The sequence below is a fragment of the Triticum aestivum genome, chromosome 6A (genome assembly GCF_018294505.1).
Source record: "Triticum aestivum cultivar Chinese Spring chromosome 6A, IWGSC CS RefSeq v2.1, whole genome shotgun sequence".
Classification (NCBI taxonomy): Eukaryota; Viridiplantae; Streptophyta; class Magnoliopsida; order Poales; family Poaceae; genus Triticum; species Triticum aestivum.
Genome location: NC_057809.1, coordinates 584,042,245 through 584,049,318, shown reverse-complemented (window position 1 = coordinate 584,049,318; position 7,074 = coordinate 584,042,245).

Here is a 7,074-nt window from a genome sequence, read left to right as displayed (position 1 = left end):
GGAATTGAACTCGCAACCTCCAATAAAGGACTTCCACCAACCGCCAACTGAGCTAGATCATCTTGTGCTGATTTGTTACCGTACGTTTGTCTATTGAATAGTACCACATCGCCCTTTTACGTCCAACCTCATCAATTTATATACGTCTTCAAGTTATTAGGTAACAATCAACTCAATAAGCTAGACTCCATGCAAAAAAAAGCTAGACCGGGAATCAAAATACGTATAAGGAGAAAGGAAAGGATTGAAAAGAAGGAATAAAACTAGGGAAGGAAAGGAATTTGAAGAAAGAATAAAATAAAATTCGATGTGCCCTTAAGAAGGAAAGAAATTAATAGAGAGAATAAAGTTGGCTGTGCCTTGGGAAGGAAAGAAAAGGAATTAATAGAGCGAACAAATTTGGCAGATTAAAAGAAGGAATGGACTCCATGTGGCTACCTGCATGGATGAAGGGGCCGGAAAGTGAATAAATTTGGTGGATTAAAAGAAGGAATGAACTCTATATATTGCTGCATGCATGGATGAAGGGGGCAGGTGTTGTTTGGAGTCATATGGGCCGTATTTGCAATACCAAGAAAATAAAGGTACACGAGGTGCCAAATAATACATCACATGTACATTGTTTCAGGTGATTTCGTGTAAGGTGTAACTGATCAACCCTTTCGTAAGGTGACAATGGTAAAAAATAACTATGAGTATCTCTGAGAGAGAGAGAGAGGATGAACTATTAATCCAACGCCCACGGAAATCAGTGGTGATACAATACAACCATCAACTATGAGTTTGTTGTAGCCTAAACAACATGGATCCATTTTCTAGGAGACAAATTCACTAATTTCCCTAAAAAATGTTGTTGACATCGGAAAATATATTGTCGTTATAGTTGAAGAGTTTTTATATTTTTGGACCTATTTTCGTTACTCATTAAAAAATTAAGACCGTCCTTCTAGATCTAATATTGATATGACTGCTAAAACATTTCATTTATTTCCCCACAAATCTTAGTAATACAAATTTTTTCATGAAGTGCAATATGTTTTGCAGTGCTCACTACATTTTTTCTCCCGTTGCAACACATGATCTCAGGTAGGTGAGTTTCATCTTTCGTTGGTGGTGTTTCACTAATTATGTCCCATGTCATCTACATCAACATAGTGCACTCATGGTCAGAGGGGGGTGAACAAGGAGAGACATCTGATCGACCAGCCAGTGCCCATCATCGACGCACTCCACTATTGGGCGTCGCTAGGAAGAAGCCGTCACTGCATGATCCATTGGCACCTGTCACCAATGCACCACCAATCGAACTCATCGCCCGGTGTTTCCGATAAGAAATCCTCAGTTTCCCTATAATATTAGCCGAAGGATAAGGATAAGTGTGCAATGCTCCTCATCATATACAACATAACCGACGCTCCATATAATGGTACCTTGACCGGGCCAATAGTGGTTCATAGTAACCAACATTTATTTCGTAGCAAAGCACGAGCATTATCTACAAAATTACAAGTCGGTGTAGGGAGGTCTTGTGAAAGTGGCGTGCTAGACTGTGTTTATCAAACTCATCACCTTGGAATTGAGAGCATGCATTGTTAATTGGTGGATAACAAGACCACCATCTGCGATGGTGATGAAGAGGAGAAGTGGCAACACAGATGGATCTCAAGCAACGTGCGAGGATTTTTGTTCTCCCGTTGCAACGCACGGGCACATTTGCTAGTCAATATAAAATCCAATAAACTGTCCACGCATAAAAATCAATGCAATTTTAAATCTCGAAATGAAAAAAAAATTGAAAATAATTGCTGGTTTGATGTGTTTTAAAAATGTACAACCCATTTCTCATTACTGATAGGCCATTTTCTCGGCCAACCGAATGAAGCTCTCCTCGTCTTGAAAGATTTGCAGCCCAGCAGGCCTGATAAAGTGACTTACTTGACAAATCACAAAAGAACTGGGCTAGCCATTTTCAGAAAGAAAAAAACTACTGGGCTGATCTGTGGTAAACATAAAAGAAAAGGTTGTCTAGATAGGCCAGAGTGTCCCGCACAGCCCATTTGACACCCTGCTTCCGTCTCAAAAACAAATTAGATAAATGCCACTCCAATTATGGCGATTCATAAAAATGCCACTGCAATTTCCAAACTTTGAAAAATGCCACTGCAATTTTTGCAAACTTTAAAAAATGCCACTGCAGTTTGCAAACTTTGAAAAACGCCACTCCAGACTTCGAAAAATGCCACTAGAAATGGCATGAAATGCCATTTTTCAAAGTTTGGAAATTGCAGTGGCATTTCTCGGATACACCAGATTTGGAGTGGCATTTATCAAATTAACCCAAAACAAAAATAACTGGGCGAGCTGCTGGGTCCCTGGTGTCAGCCGCTCGTTGTGCAATTCTCTTGTTTATTGACTACGTTGACAGTGGCATCGGACCCAGATGTCAGAAATCCACTACGAGGAGCCATTTTTTATTGGCTTGAAATAAGGAGGCACTTGCTTGCATACTGCCATGACCTTGGCGGGTCCCTGCTGTCATCCTCTCCATGTATAGTACCAGTTAGTCGTGCTTCAAAACTGATCGGCACACCATTAAAAAAATAAAGGTTGATAACTAATGCAGCACCTCGGGCCAACGCGACCAGATCGAATTTTGCACGAGAAATTACACACCATGTTTCGTTGACATGTGGTCCTGTTCCAACATATCAGTGAGACAACGGTGAGTAGTAGGAGTATTTCCGAATGGACGTGTAGGCCGGGTCGCCTCTTCGTGAACCGTGGCGAACCAGCAACCATCCACCGACTCTTTGCCTTTCCTTCTTGATTTGGAACTGCTGTCGCACGCTCTTCCTCTCCCTCCTCCATTTTCCTTCAGCCCTTCACCCTTTCTTCTGCCATTGTTCAATCGTCTCCTCCATGGAGGGAACAGGCCGGAAACGACCCCGTTATTCTTGCCCCGATCTGAAAGATGACGTGGTGGAGGAACTCATTGATCGGTGCGACGTCATCACCTCGGCTAGCATGGCAGGTTCGTTCAAGCCCATTCTCGACTCAACTAATAACATCATTACAAAGAACCCAAGAGTCAAGGAGCGGTTTGATCTCCCCTATCTTATTCACCGTGACCCTGATGACTGGCGCCGGCACGACGGAGCCCTTGCCCTATGCCAATTGATGCCACTTGATAATGATACGTATGATGTTAAGATGCCATCGCTCGAGGGCAAGGCTTGGGCGGGCGCAAATGGAGATTGGGTTGTTTACATTGGGTCCAACTGCGAGTGGGAACTTGTGAATGTGTACACTCGTCACCGGGTTCCACTTCCAAAAATCACAGCACACTGCCTAGTGGTTGAGCACACCGGTAATGTATGCATGTTCAAATACGATCATGGTGACTGTCTTCTACGGAAGATAGCAATTTGTCGAGTTCCCAACCGCTCTTGGAATTACAACAACTATAAAGTTGTTGCTATCTTCGACAAGCTTGTTGCCGTCCTTCATGGTTTGACTCGATGGATATAGCTCAAAAATCAGTTTCTGTACACAGATGAGTACTGTGATGCAATTCAATACGAGGGCCTTGTGTTTGCTGCCACCACTCGTGGCACTATTTTTGCATGGCATCCTAGTAGTTTCGGTATGTTTGTCTTCCACCGTAATTATAATTGTTTCATCCACATGCATGTGGGTTAGCAAGTTTCCCTTTACTAATTAACCTTCTTCTTGTGTTTCCAAGGTCCTGTGAACATCCCACCACCTATACTTGAAAAATTTTATAACCAAGGGGGAGATGGCGATGGTGATGATCACGAGCATGAGGACGAGCAGCGCCGATATACTCTGTGGCGCCTGGCAACTAATTTCGATGGATCACCTCTTCTTGTGTGTATACAACCCACTGATGATGTTACTGGTAAGGAAGCAGGTGTCTCCCATGGTCGCACTCTCTGGACCTATTCCAACACCCGTTGCATGGTATTCGGGATGGATACTAGTGTGCTAGCGCCAACTCCTTCTCCCTGGCACATAATTGATAGTCTTGGAGAAAACTCGCTCTTCCTTGGACAAAACTATCCGATGATGGTGAAAGGCGATCCAACTGTTGTTGACACATTTATGAGAAGCAACTGTGTCTATATCTCGGACATTTGGGTGGTTCCCTACCCTCGTACTGATATAGTAGGCCACTTCAGCCTGGATGATCGGTCCTGCGTTGGTCTCCAGATCGACAACAGATGGCCCGTCCTAGAGAATCACTTGTGGTTCAAAGCAAGCGTTTCCAACACCGCGGAATGGTTGAGTTGAAGTTCATTTCATGGCTTGTTATTTGTTGTGTGGTGAAAACTTTAGTATTTATAATGTATCCTCGTTGTCGATGTGGGTTGATGACCTGTTGTATGTAATAAAATCATATGCCTGTGATAAACTTACTAAATTTATGAATGGCTTTCGAGTCGCTTCTCTAAATTTGTACTAGCTTCACATGCTTCGCGCGTCAGGCAGGTGTTTTTACTGTAGCCATATGTTAATGTGTTCGTTGTACATAACCAGCACCTCGAATCCTTGATACTAGTATACTATATACTAGTAGGAGTAAGTAGTAGGAGTAGTAGGGTGGCATGGGCCAGAACAAGCATTCACGTCCAGGAGTACGGCACACGCCACCACCACGACATCCATCTGACACCATATTATTTCTTGGAGTCCATGCTAGAGCAATCTCTTCAACCTCGTCATTTCTCTAACTTCAGCCATCGCGCAGCAGGCGAGGTGGGGGTTTTGCCGATAGTCGGTTTCCTTAACTACGGTCCCACTTGTAAGGCCAACTCCAACGCACGACCCCAAACGGACCTCCGTTTTGCACGAACTCCAACAATAATTTTGACTAGAAAAGCAAGACCAAAGAAAACAAGAACCACAAGAATACAGTTTACTACTCCTGTAAGTTGGATTAGTGCCTTCTTGATGCATTCATTGTTGATCTACGGAGGCTCGATCTTGCATGCTTCTTTCTTCTTCGAGTGTAAAGAAGTAGACGTTGCTTCCTCGTGTCTAGTCTCATGTCTAGCCTCTATTCTAGTAGGAATATCAACAAGTGCACTAATCTCATCCGATAGCAGAACCGAAGATTTGGTTGGGTTCTTCCTCCTTTTGCCGACACGTGGGACATCCAACATCCAGGTCGTGTCATGAAAGAAAATAGAGTGGTAGTTGAAGCCACGAGATGTGCATCTTGGGTTAAACTGTAAATAGAATCTTACTACTCTTGAGTAACTCCAAAAGCGGCCACCAAAGATCTTTATTGGATTTGTTTTTCATCACCAGCACGTCGAGGTGAAAGATGTGCAGGTTCAGTGGGTCCTCTTGCATTTTCATTGACATGTGGGGCCGCATGTGAGCAAACAGACGATGGGCTCTGCGCGTCCGCTGGCTGGCTGAGAAGAGAGATAGAGGAGGGCTGAGCATGGACTACAGGAAATTTGTTCTACGTACCTCAATATGGCCCTGTTTGGATCATGGGGTTAGAGCTAGTTTGGGTTAGTTAAAGGCTCAAATAACCCAAAAGTATCCAAACAGGGAGGGTTAGAGTGGGTTAGTTTCACTTAACCGAAGTATCCCGGTGGAAAAGTGCTTATTTGGGTTAGAGTGGGTTAGAAAATAACTCTAACTCTAAGTGTGTTAGAGTATCTAAACAGGGCCATAGGCTCGATATAGTGGGATGGCATGGGCCATAACTCAGTAGCATTCACGTCTACTAGTACGGCACACGCCACCCACACGAGTCCCATCCGACACCAATTTTCTTGGAGTCCGTGCTATAGCCATCTCTTCTCCCTCCTGTTTTCTTAGCCATCCGACAAGATAATTACTGTAGTATCATATACTACTACATGGATTTGACGGAAAGATAAAAATACATATGGATCCATCAACGTTCAACGACATCCTCACGCCCTAGTGCGCTGGGTCACCAACCGACGTGTGAGGAGCAGCGGCGTTGGCGGCGAGCTCAACGTGCTTCTGAACAATGCCATCCAAGGTTGCCCTGCGCTCCAAGAAGGCCAGCGTCCTATTGTCCTCCTCTTGCATGTAGTAGTCCTTGTGGACGATTTGCGCATAGACGTGGGTGATTATGTCGATGGTGTCTTGCCACGCCAGGCGCTGCGCGGCGAGCGCGACCTTGAGGTGGACATTCTCCGGCGCGACGGCGGGCAGTCGCAGGGCCACAAGTGCGTCGAAGAGGTTGTTACCATAGTGGCCGTTGAGGGTGGCGGGATCGCAGAGCCTGGGCACGTCGGCTGGAGGCTTATGTCAAAGTCGTCCGCAAGCTTCTTGACAACGGTGAACTTGTCGAGGAAACCGATGAGGACCTCGTCGAACAAGGAGACGAAGCTGTCGTCCAAGCGGCCCCTCGCCCTGGCGGCCTCAAGCAATACTACCTGGAGACGTTCCTCGGTGCCGGTGGACGTGGTAGTACTCCTAAATCCAGACGGTGGTGCTACTAGTACTAGTAGTAGTACTACCAATGTAGTAGTAGGAGTACTAGCACTGTACTACCCGTTGGTCAAATTATTACGTGTTGCTCCTCACAGTGAAGTGACAAGACCCTGCGTTGGAGATGCCACATGAGTATAGGCGCCATGTTCGGCATACCATAGTCAGCCTCACCGTCTGCAGTCACTATCATCCTGGCTGTAGAGCTAGCCTGCTTACAACTAGCCCTGTTCGACATAATTTCCCATGCGTAGATGCCCGTGCATTGCACGGAACACCAAGATTGGGGGTGGACGGCTCCGGCAGCGGCCATCGCGCCAGATTTTTCCACGGCCTTCTACTCCTAGATTGTGAGAGACAAGGAGTTGTTTGTAAATAGGGAACAAGTGCAGGCATATTTTTGCAAAAATGGAGAAGCTTGGTTTGTATGCGTCAGATCTAGATCCGACGGCTATTGGTGAAAGATGGGAGGCACAACATCATCACCAACTCAGGACCTGTTTGATTCGCAGGATTTTGAAAACGCAGGAATAGGACACGGCAATATTACAAGTTTCAAACTGATATTACAAA